Source organism: Hyla sarda, chromosome 13 (genome assembly GCF_029499605.1).
Source record: "Hyla sarda isolate aHylSar1 chromosome 13, aHylSar1.hap1, whole genome shotgun sequence".
Lineage (NCBI taxonomy): Eukaryota > Metazoa > Chordata > Amphibia > Anura > Hylidae > Hyla > Hyla sarda.
The window spans coordinates 5445712-5463856 of NC_079201.1; the positions used below are offsets into that span (position 1 = coordinate 5445712).

At 41.9% G+C, this 18145-nt stretch overlaps 1 long non-coding RNA gene across 1 annotated transcript in view; it reads right to left on the reverse strand.

Annotated features, from left to right (window-relative positions):
- LOC130297609 (uncharacterized) overlaps window positions 1-17818 on the reverse strand; it is a 105241-nt gene extending 87423 nt beyond the window's left edge. The window contains exons 1-2 of the long non-coding RNA XR_008849616.1: window positions 17521-17818; window positions 14808-14869 (exon numbers count right to left, since the gene is read on the reverse strand). This is a non-coding gene — a long non-coding RNA (uncharacterized LOC130297609). The remainder of the gene's footprint in view (window positions 1-14807; window positions 14870-17520) is intronic.
- Window positions 17819-18145: the final 327 nt, after the last annotated feature.

An 18145-nucleotide genomic window follows, 5' to 3' on the forward strand; every position in this document is an offset into this window, starting at 1 on the left:
CACCCTGTTTGGAAAAAAATGCTCTTGCTCTTTTTCTCTAGCACATTGCACAAGCAAAGTCCCCCCCATTTCCTGTAACATTTTGCAACAGCTGGAGGAACCCTATTTGGAAAACACTGCTCTCTCTTTCTCCAGCACATTGCACTAGCTAAGTCCCCCCCCCCCCCCCACACTTCATATAACGTTTTGAACAGCTGGAGGCACCCTGTTTGGAAAACACTGTGCTCTCTCTTTTTCTCTAGCACATTGCACAAGCTTAGCCCACCATTTCCTGTAAAGTTTTGCAACAGCTGGAGGCAATCTGTTTGGAAAACCATGCTCTCTCTCTCTCTCTCTCTTTTTCTCCAGAACATTGCACAAGCTAAGCCCCATCCACAACTTCCTGTAAAGTTTTGCAACAGCCGGGGGCACCCTGTTTGGAAATCACTGCTCTCTCTCTTTCTCCAGCACATTGCAGAAACTAAGTCCCACCCCCACACACACTTCCTGTAAATTTTTGCAACAGCTGGAGGCACCCTGGTTGGAAATCACTTCTCTCTCTTCCTCTCCAGCACATTACACAAGCTAAGCCCCGTCCACAACTTCCTGTAAAGTTTTGCAACAGCTGGAGGCACCCTGTTTGGTAATCACTGCTCTCTCTTTCTCCAGCACATTGCAGAAACTAAGTCCCGCCCCCACACACACTTCCTGTAAAGTTTTGCAACAGCTGGAGGCACCCTGTTGGGTAACACTTTCTTATAAAGTAGAGAGGTCCAGAAGATCTTCAGGCCTTCATTAATAGAGTTTCTAGAGGAGTTTGTCCCAGCTGCCAGCATGTGAGATGACGCCATCTTTATATAATCGCCATTGGCGGTCATTCCTGGAATTTACAATGCCATCCTGAAAATTTTTTTATTTTTTTTTTAACGGAAAAAATAAGCTCAAAATTACCTAATGATCCGTGAGGCCATAACCTCACACCGGACAAGAAGAGTTCTTGGTTCTACAAAATTTGGCAACATTTTTTAAGTTTCCAGGAAAGCGTGCTGCTGTATCTAAGCCTCTAATGCAAGGACATAGATATAGGGGCAGTTTCACATAGTATTTTTGCTCTTAAATGTAATACTGTGCTGTGTTAAATGGTCTGCTAAGCTTGTGTATCTACGCTTTTCACATGAGATACTGTATACTCAGCAGGGCTATCTTAGCCTGCCATGTTATCCATGATATTGTCTGCTGAGCTACTGCATCTAATCTGATCATGAGATAATGCCTCCTGCTAAGCCAGTGTATCTAAGCCCATCATGTGATACTGTCCACTTAGCTTGTATATCTAAGACAGTGTGTTGCAAACAGTGTGTCTCCAGCTGTTACAAAACTACAACTCCCAGCATGCCCGGACAGCCTTTGGCTGTCTGGGCATGCTGGGAGTTGTAGTTTTGCAACAGCTGGAGACACACTGGAAAAAAATCATCTAACCTTTGATGTGTGATATTGTCTGTTGAACTAATGTATCTAACCATATGGTGCGCCATACTCTCTGCTGAGCCTGTGTGTCTAAACTTTTCATGTGTGATAGTCTTTTGAACTAGTGTATCTAACCCTATGATGTGTGATACTGTCAGCTGAAGCCTAAAATTGCTAATACTGTTTGCTGAGCCCTTGTATTTTATCCTATGATGTTTGATTTGACACTGTTTTCTAAACCCAAGTATCTAAAACCTTGTGTGTGTGATACTATCTACTCAGCTGATTTATATATAAGAAATTCACATTGGATACTGTATGCTAAACGAGTGTATCTAAGCCTATGTGTGGTATTGATTGACAATATAATGTATCTAAGCCTGTGATGTGTGATATTGTTTGCCAATATAATGTATCTAAGCCTATGCGTGGTATTGTTTGACAATATAATGTACAGTATCTAAGCATATGATGTGTGATAATGTTTTCCAATATAATGTATCTAAGCCTATGATGTGTGATATTGTTTGCCAATACAATGTATCTAAGCCTATGATGTGTGATATTGTTTGCCAAATAATGTATCTAAGCCTATGATGTGTGATATTGTTTGCCAGTATAATGTATCTAAGCCTATGATGTGTGATATTGTTTGCCAGTATAATGTATCTAAGCCTATGATGTTAGATATTGTTTGCCAGTATAATGTATCTAAGCCTATGATGTGTGGTATTGTTTGCCAGTATAATGTATTTAAGCCTATGATGTGTGATATTGTTTGCCAGTATAATGTATCTAAGCCTATGATGTTAGATATTGTTTGCCAGTATAATGTATCTAAGCCTATGTGTGGTATTGTTTGACAATATAATGTACGGTATCTAAGCATATGATGTGTGATATTGTTTTCCAATATAATGTATCTAAGCCTATGATGTGTGATATTGTTTGCCAAATAATGTATCTAAGCCTATGATGTGTGATATTGTTTGCCAATATAATATATCTAAGCCTATGATGTGTGATATTGTTTTCCAATATAATGTATCTAAGCCTATGATGTGTGATATTGTTTGCCAAATAATGTATCTAAGCCTATGATGTGTGATATTGTTTGCCAAATAATGTATCTAAGCCTATGATGTGTGATATTGTTTGCCAATATAATATATCTAAGCCTATGATGTGTGATATTGTTTGCCAAATAATGTATCTAAGTCTATGATGTGTGATATTGTTTGCCAGTATAATGTATCTAAGCCTATGATGTGTGGTATTGTTTGCCAGTATAATGTATCTAAGCCTATGATGTGTGATACCATTAACATAAACTATGAGGCCTTACTCTACGTGGAGGAGATTCATCAAAACCTTTGCAGAAGAAAAGTTAACCAGTTGCCCATAGCAACCAATCAGATCGCTTCTTTCATTTTTCAGAGGCCTTTTGCAAAAATAAAAGAAGCGATCTGATTGGGTACAATGGGAAACTGCACCCCTCTTCCTCTACACAGGTTTTGATGAATTTCTTACTATTTCTCTTCTCGGTTGGAGATAATAAAGTATAACCTAGGAAAGAATTTTCATTAAAGTGAAGGGAGACAAGTCGGCTTTCTCTTGGGCCGCGGACGCTCGCGGCTCCTCGTCTGGGCTAAAGTGTAAAGAATAGGGGAGCAAACATTAAAAAGGCGTCAACTCAGTGAGAAAAAAGTAATTTTCTTGATGTTTTTCTGGATAGGAGCCATTATGGATGAATACGGCGTTCACTGCGAATAATACGACATTGTGAGGACTATCCACAAATCAGCAAAAATATGGAGATTCCTGAAGATAAAGTCACATTATTATTTACTGAACTGTCAAAAACCCATATCCCAGTGTATACAGCTCATAATATCATAATAACGCTAATAGGGAGCTTAATAATCTGCACTGGAGACCCCCCGACTGCACAGGAATACTGCTGTACAGTAACCCCCCCGACCTACCATGGCCCCGACATATGATAAAATCGACATACGATGCTTTTATATGTCGGGCCCATCGCATTAACTGCTATCCGACAGCGCAAAATGCTTAAGCTGCTGTCGGATAGCAGTTTAAGCATCCCTGGCAGGTTCGCTTACCTATTCCCGCTGCTCGGGGTCCACTTCGCGATCCTCCGGTGTCTTGCGCATCTTCTCCAGGGTCCGGGCCTTGCTTTCCGGCATCGTTATTACGTTACTACGCACGCCGCGCCGGCGCAGCAGCGTAATAACGTCACCTGAAAGCGAGGCCCGGACCCTGCAGAAGATGCGGAAGACACCGGAGGATCGCGAAGAAGACACCGGAGCAGCGGGACAGCATCGGGAGCCCCTTGGACAGCATCGGAAGCGGTGAGGACCTGGTCCGGAGCGACGGGGACAGGTGAGTATAACTTCCTATACTTTACATTGCACGGATCCCTCAACATACGATGGATTCGACAAACGATGGGTCGTTTGGAACGAATTACCATCGTATGTTGAGGGACCACTGTATATATAGGCTACCTCTGTCAGATCTTTTCTATCAGTATAATAGTAGTTATATTCTTGTATATAAGAGCAGTATTATAGTAGTTATATTCTTGTATATAGGAGTAGTATTATAGTAGTTATATTCTTGTATATAGGAGGCAGTATTATAGTAGTTATATTCTTGTATATAGGAGACAGTATTATAGTAGTTATATTCTTGTATATGGGAGCAGTATTATAGTAGTTATATTCTTGTATATAGGAGCAGTATTATAGTAGTTATATTCTTGTATATAGGAGCAGTATTATAGTAGTTATATTCTTGTATATAGGAGCAGTATTATAGTAGTTATATTCTTGTATATAGGAGCAGTATTATAGTAGTTATATTCTTGTATATAGGAGCAGTATTATAGTAGTTATATTCTTGTATATAGGAGCAGTATTATAGTAGTTATATTCTTGTATATAGGAGCAGTATTGTAGTAGTTATATTCTTGTATATAGGAGCAGTATTATAGTAGTTATATTCTTGTATATAGGAGCAGTATTATAGTAGTTATAGTCTTGTATATAGGAACAGTATTATAGTAGTTATATTCTTGTATATAGGAGCAGTATTATAGTAGTTATATTCTTGTATATAGGAGCAGTATTATAGTAGTTATATTCTTCTATATAGGAGGCAGTATTATAGTAGTTATATTCTTGCATATAGGAGCAGTATTATAGTAGTTATATTCTTGTATATAGGAGCAGTATTATAGTAGTTATATTCTTGTATATAGGAGCAGTATTATAGTAGTTATATTCTTGTATATAGGAGGAGTATTATAGTAGTTATATTCTTGTATATAGGAGCAGTATTATAGTAGTTATATTCTTGTATATGGGAGCAGTATTATAGTAGTTATATTCTTGTATATAGGAGGCAGTATTATAGTAGTTATATTCTTGTATATAGGAGGCAGTATTATAGTAGTTATATTCTTGTATACAGGAGCAGTGTTATAGTAGTTATATTCTTGTATATAGGAGCAGTATTATAGTAGTTATATTCTTGTATACAGGAGCAGTGTTATAGTAGTTATATTCTTGTATATAGGAGCAGTATTATAGTAGTTATATTCTTGTATATAGGAGGCAGTATTATAGTAGTTATATTCTTGTATACAGGAGCAGTGTTATAGTAGTTATATTCTTGTATATAGGAGCAGTATTATAGTAGTTATATTCTTGTATACAGGAGCAGTGTTATAGTAGTTATATTCTTGTATATAGGAGCAGTATTATAGTAGGTATATTCTTGTATATAGGAGCAGTATTATAGTATAGTAGTTATATTCTTGTACATGAGGGCAGTATTATACCAGTTCTATTCTTGTACAAAGTGGTAGTATTATATTAGTTAAATCCCTATATGTAATGGTTCCCCTGTAGACTGCAGTCAACACAATTTAGCTGATGAATCTCTCTTGTAGTTATTATCTATTGATACCGCAGATATCATCCCATAGACCGCTCCTCCCTCCATCTCTTCTCAGTGTATCCTTGGTGTTAGTCAGGAGAATGTAACGGAACGAACCATTTTCATTAGTGTTACACTTTATTATTTTAATTAACTTCTTGCTCAGTCCCGGCAGTAATTGTTTTTTAATCAGATCAGTGATCAGCAGCGGGACCCGGCCGTCCTCACCTACCTCCGATAGATAGGTGCTGTAAAACAGACTTAATTAGCTTGTCATGGCGGTGTTATATATGGCTATATGGAGGAGCAAAGGGGGGGAGGTCTCATCTGCCGCAAGGTTAATTAAAATATATGGTGCGTTGGAAACAAGTCAAACATTGGTTCCTTTCCAGCACTTTTATTTGTCATCCATTCCAGGTGGGGAACACATGGCGGTTGGCGAAATTAATCAATTAAGGTGTGGATTATACAGCTCCACAATGGAGCACATATCGGGACAAAATGGGCCATAGGGGGCAGTACTGGAAACTTTTATATGGGCTGGAAACTTTTTTTGTTTTCCTGTTTTTAAAAGGACAGTGTCTAAATAATAGTGCCATGTGGTGCCCCACAAACAATAACATTGTACAGTGCTAAAATAATAGTGACACAAGGTGAACATGTAGTAGTGCTGTACAGTACTCCAAGAATAAAAATGAACTCAGTAATATAATCGTAGTAAAAAAGGGCGCCATAATGTGTAGATAGCACAGCTCCACGTGGAAAAGTGTGCAGAAAACATTTACTTTAAAAGAACTCCCTGTTGTTTTTTTTTACCTTATTATGCACACTCATCATCAGTCATACGGCGCCCTCTTTCATTCCACCACAGCTGCCGCCTCGCGTTTTATTACCATAATATGTGATCACCACCCTGACCCACACAATGTTACATGGCTAAATGCACCAGAGGAAGTGGACAGCCATTGCTTAGCTTACCTTCTGTGTTCTAGAGAATGACATCATCACCTACCAGATCATTCCTGCCAGCTCCAGATCCTCCCTACCCAGCTGCTATCTCTTTGTGATCAGGATATATAGTAGTTATACCCCTCCCCTTCCAGCTCTATCTGTATACTGCTGCTATCTCTATGGGATCAAGATATAAAGCAGTTATACACCTCGCCTCCAGTTCTATCTTTATACTGTTGGTGCTATCTCTATGTGATCAGTATATAATAGTAATACACCTCCCCTCTCAGCTCTATCTGTATACTGCTGCTGCTATCTTTATGTGATAAGAATATATAAAAGTTATACATCTCCCTTCCCGGCTCTATCTTTTTACTGCTGCTATCTTTATGTGATCAGTGTGTATAGTAATTATAAATCTCCCCTGAGGCTGTGTTTACACCAGTTCACCTAGGTGATCTCCAGCGCCAGCAGCCAATTAGATGACCAGGTTCAGTTATCTAATGCCACACCCTCAGCCAGAGGATTCCTGGGAACTGCAGGCAACATTACAGACCAATTTTAGTGATGGATTTACATTCAGTATGGAGCCTATTCCATGCCTGCCACTTCAGCTGAAACAGGTAAGCATAAGGCATTCACAAGAAACTATTCTCTAATAATAGCCTATGCTGTAGTGTATAGGCAAAAAAGAAAAAAGTAGGACATGAGAAGACAGACCTTACTTAGGCCGACTATCAGTGCTAGAAGAGAAAATTGCTTCAGCAGACAATCTTACTGCATGGAAGCAGACGCATTTCGCAGGACATAAAGAGAACAAGTATCGTCTCCTAATAAACAATGGGTTCGCTTGCTCGTGACTCTATAATGACTTCTTCGTTTTCCGGTTGAGGTTGCAACAAATGACAAAAAGTAAATTGAGGTAATTAGAATTTATTGTGTCAGTGTCTGTGAAGACGCACACCCAAGATTTATGACCGGGAGGAAGAGACTTTGCTCTACTCTTAACATCTCCTCAGTCCCACAGAGACGACAGCGCTTTTCCCTTTGCTGTACATGCTGAAAGTGTTTTAACTTCCCATCGCTGTGATATATTTTGAAGGGACTGCACTTAGGAATGGGCTTAATGTGTTCTGAAGATAGCAATTAAGTCATAGGAGGTGACTGCGCAGCTATGGCTCACGCGTTTTGAGACCACGGCAAGCACAGTAAATGCCTTCTGCGTAGGTGGTGGCAGATGTTTTAGAGCCAAGGAAAACTTGGCTCTAAAATTTTATTTTCAAGTGAATCTGTGACTATATATGTTGTCCAAACAGAGACGTAACTTGAGGCTCCTGGGCTCTGTTTCAAAATTTTTTACAAAAGCCTCTACCCCTACCATGTGCTGGTACCCAATATTTGTGACTCTGGTGTCTATAGGGCAGAGGATTGAGAAGACCTCCTTAGGCACCAGGGCCCAGGACAGCTGCTGCAGTGTTCGAACCTCATGTCCCATTTTAACCTATTGTCCATTAAGGGGTTTATATTCCCTATTAGAGGCTACATCTAGTAGTGCATTAGACCTTCTCACGAACATTAGGGGTTAACAACACCTTGCCCCGAGGATTAATACCATCTTGCCCCTCCACCTGCACCGCTACACCCCGTAGTCCCGCTATACACCGTGGGTCACCACACGTTCTCAGTCCATGAGGACAGGATGGATTCTCACAGTTTCCACTACTTAGATGGAGGTTCCGACAAGCTCTGAACAGCCGTTCTACCATATTCCAGAGATGTCAATGGGATTAGGATCTGGGGACTGTGAAGGTTGGGGAATATTCACCGTCATGTTTCTGGAGCTGATCCATGACTATACAACCCTTGGGATTGGACATTGTCCTGCTGAAAGGCTCCTGTTAAAAAGGGAAGCAGCTGCCATGGAGGAGGGATAAACCTGGTCAGGCACAATGCTTAGATAAGTCCTGCTACTTAAATGTCCATCCACAGGCATCAAAAGACCCAAGGCGGGCCACAAAAACATTTGCCCCCCCCCCCCCCCCACCACCACCCCCATTACATCTCTTCCATCAGGCCATGTTTTTGCACAATGATCTGGATCAATCTGATCAGGTCATGTTTCTCCACAGAGATCTGGATCCATATGATTAGGCCATGTTTCTCCACAGAGATCTGGATCCATCTGACCAGGCCATGTTTCTCCACAGAGATCTGGATCTATATGACCAGGCTATGTTTCTCCACAGAGATCTGGATCCATATGGCCATGTTTCTTCACAGACATCTGGATCAATCTGACCATGTAATGTTTCTCCAAAGAGATCTGGATCCATCTGACCAAGCCACGTTTCTCCACAGAGATCTGGATCCATCTGACCAGGCCATGTTTCTCCACTGCTCAGTGATTTGGCCCCAGGAGTTTCACCTTTCTGTCTCCTGTATACACAGTGGTCCTGGAGCTGGTCATCTCCTGGCTTCCTTAAGCAAAAATCAGCTGTTTGACTGGAACCAGACCTTTTGAGAGTTGGTGATCAGCATCATAATATGGAGAAATATCAGAACACAGGTCAGATCCAGGCAAATCTTCTCCTCAATGGCCAGCTAGTAGAAATAGTCATGTTAGTGATTGATGAAGACACATTTTCTCAACTTTTTACATGCTTCAAAATTGAAAACAGTCAAGCTCTACAAAAACACCTAAAAGGCAAAAAAAAGTTGTCTCAATGATGCATTTCAGAGGTTAGATCCAGACTTCAAAGTCCTGGAACCATCGATCGATATTCATTCTATATCACAGAAGTCAGTTCTCTTCTGAACATGCTTCTTACCTCATGTGTCAAGCCAAACACTGGAAAGTAACCAATTTATTAGGAGAAGCCTTGTTTCAAAGGAAGTCGGTCTGTGAAAAAATTGGGAGTCGGAACAAGATTTAAACTTGTCAATTGTAAGCAATAGGAGAAGAGCCGTCCAAATATTTGGGCCTGATTAGAAGCCAAGAATCTGGAATGAAAGGAGAAACTCGAGAGGGACCAGAGCCGCCAAGTCCTTGGCCGATTAGAAGGAACTGATGGGATTGTCTCCGTGAGCTTCATGTGACATCTGCAACCACAAAGTCAGATCTCTAGATACCAGACAAGGCTTTCAAGGAGACAAGGAAAGGAGAACTAGGCGTGATTGAAGACGTACACTTAACCAAGAGGCAAGTATGTGCCAAAAACCACTCCAACTGGAGAACATTCAAGCACTTTGATGAGGAGGAAATCACAATGCTGCTAAATCTTTGTAGGCATCTCTACTATGTATTGGCAGCGAGGAGCAGGAAGACGATGAAAACCAGTAAGGAAACACTTAGTCATAAGTAAAAGATTACAATATAATGATATTCCTCCTGATTCTGGAAACGCAACCGTCTTAAAGAGTACTGTTCATCCCAACGATGTTCTGGAAGACATTATCTTGGTTTGGCTAGAGATTCCAGAAGGAAGCCAGAAACAGCAATTGTGATACTTTTTCTTGTTCATCTTAAGGAGGTTTGTCAAGGGAACACAAAACCAATACCTTCAAGATTTGGAACACAAAACTAATACCTTCAAGATTTGGTACTAACTTGGTGCTTTTTCAGTAGTCAGTCACGAAGAATCTAAGCATCATAATGAAGTGATTTGTCAAATAGTGATTCCAGTCCCTAAAGACCCAGTGAAATATTCTCTAGCCAGTGTCTTGTCTGCGGTGTCCCGGAGCAGAACACCCTTGTCTACTTGCCCTGTCAGGTAAATATCACTATATCATGCCTACTTCTGCCACCCCAGTAGCATGTCTAAATGTATTTTGTGTATTTTTGTCTATGGAGACCTGTCCAGGGTCTCGGATGATTTAGTGGTATTGGACACTATAACAGTATTATATGTAATTTATTCCATACCTAGTTGCTTATTCCGCATATATAATGGCACTATTAAGGGTGTATGGAGAGGGCTTGGTTTAAATGCCACTGTCGATGCTAACAGTGGCATTTAAACAGTGGCCCCTCAGAGGTATAGTGGGCGAATCTGATCCCTGCGAAAAATAGCGGGGAGCCAATCCATTGTCATAGCAGTCCAAGGTTTTCTAAAGGACTCTGTGTCTGCTGTGACAAATCTGCTCTTACAGCTGGCCTAGCAGAGCTCAGATGTAACAGATTAATACAATGCAATGGCATTGATCAGTATAAGCAATCTAATTATTGCTTATAAAAGTCCCCTGTGGGACCCAAAAAAAAATATATATATAGATATATACATATTATAAATATATAAAACATTCCAGCTTAACTAAAATGGTTCCGATACAAACTACAGATCATGGTGCAAATGCGTTGTCCTATATACTAGTACATTAGACATTTCAATCTTATGGGCCAGCGCCAATCTTCAGGACTCTGGGAGGGGGGATGACATATATATTTCCACCAACGGAATCTTTCCTTATCTTCTCTGCTCCGGATTAATATTATTTGCTCTTTAAAAAAGAAATATTAGAGAAATGACACTTTCTTATCATTTCCTCCCTTTTAGCCTTTTTTCTTCTTGTGTTTCAGAGTTAAGAGGATTTTTACATCATTGGAAAGAGTTTCTTTGAACTCCCAATATGTATGCGGCGGGGAGGGGGGTAAATCATATGGGTCTGGACTTAACGCTCCCAAATATGATTAGTGTCAGACTGTGATATATCAATTTGTTATCTCTGGGCTCCAGCATTGCTCCGGATCTAGGCCTCCGTATATTTCTATAGCCTTTGAGGCCCAGCTCGTGCGCCTTCCCAGCCTTTTGCTGTCATGTCTCTTTAGTCAAAACCTTTAAGATGTTTAGCGTTTTTTTTTTCAATATATTTCGCTTTAGTTTTTAAGTTTACGATGACATCAATGTGTGATCAAGGGACAGGGTGTTCACGGATGGCATATGGAGCGGGTAACCTGTTCTATACATATTATGGGTGGGGGGGATGCAGTCCTGATTATCAATGGTGATAGGCTGTAGGCATTGATGCAGTGCTTTATCGCTTAAGGGGATTTATAATCCTGGATGTCAGAAGAAGAGATAAGAGTGGAAAAATTTTATAAAGTAGAGAGCGGGTGACAGATGATGAGGAGGGATATGGTCTGCACGCTGCATTACTGCTCTGTATATTATATCCTGATACTGGGGGGGGGGGTTAGGCTTTTCTTCTAGCAATTGTTTTTAATGAAGCTGACAGTGATGCTGCCCCCACCATGCTTCACTGTAGAGATGGTATTGGGCAGGTGATAGTCAGTGCCTGATTTCCTCCAGACATGATGCTGCCCCCACCATTATCACTGTAGAGATGGTATTGGGCAGGTGATGGGCAGTGCCTGGTTTCCTCCAGACATGATGCTGCCCCCACCATGATCACTGTAGGGATGGTATTGGGTAGGTGATGGGCAGTGCCTGGTTTCCCCCAGACATGATGCTGCCCCCACCATGATCACTGTAGGGATGGTATTGGGCAGGTGATGGGCAGTGTCTGTTTTCCTCCAGACATGATGCTGCCCTGCACCATGCTTCACTGTAGGAATGGTATTGGGCAGGTGATGGGCAGTTCCTGGTTTCCCCCAGACATGATGCTGCCCCACCATAATACACTGTTGGGATAGTATTGGGCAGGTGAAGGGCAGTGCCTGGTTTCCTCCAGACATAATGCTGACCCCACCGTGCATCACTGTAGGGAAGGTATTGGGCAGGTGATGGGCAGAGCCCGGTTTCCACAAGACATGATGCTGCCCCACCATGCTTCAATGTAGGGATGGTATTGGGCAGGTGATGAGCAGTGCCTGGTTTCCTCCAGACATGATGCTGCCCCCTCCATGATCACTGTAGGGATGGTATTGGGCAAGTGATGGGCAGTGCCTGGTTTCCTCCAGACATGATGCTGCCCCCACCATGATCACTGTAGAGATGGTATTGGACAGGAGATGGGCAGTGCCTGGTTTCCTCCAGACATGATGCTGCCCCCACCATGATCACTATAGGGATGGTATTGGGCAGGTGATGGGCAGTGCCTGGTTTCCCCCAGATATGATGCTGCCCCCACCATGATCACTGTAGAGATGGTATTGGGCAGGTGATGGGCAGTGCCTAGTTTCCCCCAGACAAGATGCTGCCCCCACCATGATCACTGTAGGGATGGTATTGGGTAGGTGATGGGCAGTGCCTGGTTTCCCCCAGACATGATGCTGCCCCCACCATGATCACTGTAGGGATGGTATTGGGCAGGTGATGGGCAGTGCCTGTTTTCCTCCAGACATGATGCTGCCCTGCACCATGCTTCACTGTAGGAATGGTATTGGGCAGGTGATGGGCAGTGCCTGGTTTCCCCCAGACATGATGCTGCCCCACCATAATACACTGTTGGGATAGTATTGGGCAGGTGATGGGCAGTGCCTGGTTTCCTCCAGACATAATGCTGACCCCACCGTGCATCACTGTAGGGAAGGTATTGGGCAGGTGATGGGCAGAGCCCGGTTTCCACAAGACATGATGCGGCCCCACCATGCTTCAATGTAGGGATGGTATTGGGCAGGTGATGAGCAGTACCTGGTTTCCTCCAGACATGATGCTGCCCCCTCCATGATCACTGTAGGGATGGTATTGGGCAGGTGATGGGCAGTGCCTGGTTTCCTCCAGACATGATGCTGCCCCCACCATGATCACTGTAGGGATGGTATTGGGCAGGTGATGGGCAGTGCCTGGTTTCCCCCAGATATGATGCTGCCCCCACCATGATCACTGTAGAGATGGTATTGGGCAGGTGATGGGCAGTGCCTAGTTTTCCCCAGACATGATGCTGCCCCCACCATGACCACTGTAGGGATGGTATTGGGCAGGTGATGGGCAGTGCCTGGTTTCCCCCAGACATGATGCTGCCCCCACCATGATCACTGTAGGGATGGTATTGGGCAGGTGATGGGCAGTGCCTGGTTTCCACAAGACATGATACTGCCCCCACCATGCTTCATTTAGAAAATTCAGTTTTCACGTTCTCATTATGGGGTATTGAGGGCAGAACGACACAAGGAGCAACATAACTAAACATATGAATACTTTCTGAACGCATTGTATATGTATCATTTACTTACTATTTACTTATTAATTTATTTGCTTGCTCACGGGTTGAGTCTCTTCAAAGAGAAGGCAGAAGAAGAATTCTGATGATTGGGATGTTCTAGAAGGAGCTTGGCGGCTGTTTATCTATAAGGGAACGTTAGTCGCACAATTTTCTGCTTATTTCCGTGGACACACAAGGTCTTCTGTGTCAACAACTGCAGAGCATGGATAATGGCGGCCTCCTCCCGCCTCAATTTATAGACCCTTTGATTTCTTCAATGAAAGTGAAATCCAATATTATATATTAACGAAAAGCTGTTTGTGATGAAAACTGTAAAAGAAAAGGACTTTGGATATCCATGGTAACTGGATGTAAAGGGATGGGCGCAAATTTCCTGAAATTTTGCATTGATTGCATCACTTAAAATTATTCATCTAAAAGGTATTGTCCGCTTCAAAAAAATCCACCAAAATGAATCAATGCTGCATGCATTCAAATCTCCTGCAGCGCCCCCGGAGGGGACACTGGGTATAACATGGTGCTCATATTAAAATAGGCTGTTTATGTAATGAACTAACATGTTGGGTGCTCCAAAAAGCTGGTTTACAGGAAGAGGACCTGGTAGGGACCCCTCTCTTGTGTCTCTTTCTGTCATGTGACTTATGGGTATAGCAACATGGAGATGGGATGGCATGAAGGTGTCTCATGGGACCTTCTATGTTCTCTTGTTGAAGGGCCTTATAGAGAAATGGCTTGTATCATAGTTTTTCCAACAAGGGAGCTTCCAGCAATTGCAGCTACTGGCAGTTGTAGTTTTGCAACATCTGGGGGCACTCTGGTTGGGAAACACTGTTCTACTTTGTAACTTCCTTTATTGGGTGTAATTGTGCCCTCTGGTTCACGGCTGTTAGCAAAAAAAAGTAGTATGTTCCCTTTAAATCAATGCAGCGAGTATTCAAATATCGTGCAGTGCCCCCAGAGGACACACTGACTATTACATGGTACCCATTAAAATGCATAGTTCAATTCTTCCAGAGAGCTGGTTCACATAAGGTGGAAAGTAAAAAAAAAAAAAAAAAAAGCTACAGTATGTTCCCTTTTAAATCAATGCTGCAAGTATTTAAATATCATGCAGGGCCCCCAGAGGACACATTGAGTATTACATGGTGCCCTTTTAAATTTATAGTCTCGTTCACATGAGAGAGGGAGGACCTGAACTAGTAGGGACCCCTATTTTTGTCCCATGACTAGGGCATCCCTGCTATTTTGTAATGTAAATAAATAAATGCAAAAAATAAATTAATAAAAATGAATGTTCTTTTGAAAATTTCTAAAATTACACTTACCTTTTTAGTGAAATATTTTCAGAAATATACTTCGGTCTCTCTATAGAGCCGCCACTTGTTCCCTAAAGAGAAATGAAAGGCGTTGTGATTAACCCCCCGGAGGTCACAGAGTACATAGCGGGTGATACTGAATCATGAATTATTACTTAAATACAGACACAACATGGCAACACAAGGGAAAATCATAAGGGGAATGAAATCTCTCAATAGATTATTGGAGAGTTTTTTGTTTTTATACTTTTGGCATGAAATAACAAACACCCCCCCCCCCCCCCCCCCCCCCACACACACACACACACACACAAAAAACGAACCACATTGTCATTCTATGCCTCCCCCACAGGTCATCGATTATGCCATGTCTTGTTTTATGTAATAGGACACATTCTATAATTCAATAAATACTACCAACAGAGTGCCCCTAATAGCACTAATAACAAATACCAGCAGCAAAGTGCCAATATCAGATAGTACCATGAGAGTGCACCCAATAAAAAATACTAACAACAAATAATACCAACAAAGTGCCCCAATAACAAATACTAGTGTCCCCAATAACTAATACTACCAAAAGAGTGCACTAATAACAAATACTACCAGCAGAGTACCCCTAATAAGTACTACCAAGTAGTGACCCCAATAACCAATACTACCAACAGTGTTACCGCAATAACAAATACTTACAACAGTGGGACCCAATAACAAATACTACCAACAGAATGCATCCAATAATTTATTCTACCAACAATGTGTTCTCAATTCCCCCCCCCCGAGTGTGAACAATAATCAATACCATCTAAAGTAACCCAATAACCAATACTACCAACAGGGTGCCACCAAAAACCAGTACCACCAATAGAGTGCCCCCAATTTCCAATTCTACTAACAGAGTGCCCCCAATAACTAATGCCACCAACAGATTTCCCCAATAACCAATGCTACCAACAGTGTAACCCAATAACACATACCACCAACAGAATACCTGCAATAACAGATACTACCAACAAAGTGCCCTCAATACCACCAATAGTGTGACCAATATCACCAACAGATTGCTTTAATACACAATACCAGCATATTGCTCCAATAACCAATAACATCTAGAGTGCCCCAATAACCAATACAATACTACCAACAGAGTGCCCCAAAAACCGATTCTACTAAAAGAGTGCCCCAATAACCAATTCTACAAACAGAGTGTCACAATAACCAATTCTACTAACAGAGTGCCCCAATAACCAATTCTACTAACAGAGTGCCCCAATAACCAATTCTACTAACAGAGTGCCCCAATAACCAATTCTACTAACAGAGTGCCCCAATAACCAATTCTACTAACAGAGTGCCCCAATAACCAATTCTACTAACAGAGTGCCCCAATAACCAATTCTACCAACATAGTGCCCCTAATCTATTCTTCTAACAGAGTGCCCCCAATAACTAATACTAGCCACACAGTGTCCCCAATAAATAACAAGCAGTAAAGCAATGCAGCGCCTCGTCTCCTATGGACTCTTCTATGCCACTCTGAGATTTGTTCTCTGATGTTCGCTCTCCCGCAGGCGGTGATTCTCTATAGATTGCCACTGTCACTAAGTTGCTTTAAATTGCTTTTTAATGTGAAATTGAATCCCGTTCCCATCATTGCATTTAGTTGGGGAGGTTGACTGGGTTATGGGGGGTTATAGCCTCACATCTGGTGCTACTTGCAGTCAGTGTTTCCCAACCAGTGTGCCTACAGCAGTTGCAGAACTACAACTCCAAGCATGGGGGGGCTGTATGTAACTCTCAGTCTTTGACCTCTAGCAAGAGCATCACACTTTCTTCATAAAATACTCTGTGCTGCTGTGAACTTTGCTCTCGACCTTCTACACCTCCCTAATAAAATCAGCACACTCCAATCCTACAGAGCATCTCTGCAAAATGTTACCCTCTGGAAACTTCCCCTAAGATCAGAACCCTCCTCTGCTGAAATACTCTGCACTGCTGTGTGAACCCTGCTTATTACAATACATAACAGTCTTGTGACCTCCAATAAAAGACTCCTCTCCTGAAATACTTTGTGCTGCTGCTGACCCTTCACTTTACACTGTGGAACTGTCTAACTTCCATAAGAACAGCCCGCTCCTCTCCAAAAATACTCTGTGCTGCTGTGAGATCTTGCTTCTTCCACTCCTACTCCTCTCCTAAAAAAAAAATACTCTGTGCTGCTATGAGATCCTGCTTCTTCCACTCCTACTCCTCTCCTAAAAAAAAAATACTCTGTGCTGCTGTGAACCTTGCGCCTTCCGGTATGTAGCTCATAGAGGGAAATTGATCATTTATTTTCTGTGTAAATCAGTTTGTTTTTTCCTGCTGTTTGACTGTACATATGTCATCAAAATAAGTTTCTAAATAGCTTAAAATTTGACTCCATCCTAAGGATTTCATAAAATAACAAGCTATCTCCATAGGATAGGATAGGATATAGGATAATGGTGCACTGGTGTCACGAAGTGATAAGGTATTTCTCATAACACCCCCGTGGCTGCCACATAACCATAGAGGGGGGCACACTTGCTGTTGTGCAGGTGAAGTTGGGACCACAGGAACAGGAAGAACCAGACCCAAAAGGAACGCAATGAAGCTGGTAACTTTAGAAAATAGATCATCCATATATATGAACAATATATGTGAGCAAAACAGCAACAGGCGGTGAAAAGTTATCCTTAACTCAGTGATTGTCCTGAGCTGAGATGATGCCATCCCTGAGATGTTACATTCCTTAAGATGGTACAGTTTCTGAGATGTCACAGTCCTTGAGCTGATATCATTCCTGAGGTGATACTAATGCTGAGGTGACACCACTCCCGAGATGATACTGTTCCTGAGGTGACACCACTCCCGAGATGATACTGTTCCTGAGGTGACACCGCTAAGATTATAAAGTTTCCGAGATGTTACCGTTCCCGAGATGTAACTGTTCCTAGGATGATACGGTCCCTGAGATGTTACCATTCCTGAGGTGTTAAGGCTATGCACTCACTCAGTCATCTGTTATTTACACGTATATAGGCTGTGACCTTACTGCACTCACTCTATGACATCATCATTCACTGATCTGATATTTATATAACTGAAACAAATAAAAAGTACAAGAGCGCGATCCTAGTGTATTACCCAGGTGGACAATGCTTAAATAACAGGTGACGATCAGTTGTGCTCAAAGGCTACACCTTTTATTCCTCCTAGGTGACCCCAATTCTTCCTGTGTATAATCAGGTAGAGAGGACTGAGAAGTTATATTGTGTATAGATCTGGTGCAGAGGACTGGGAAGTTATACTGTGTATGAATGAAA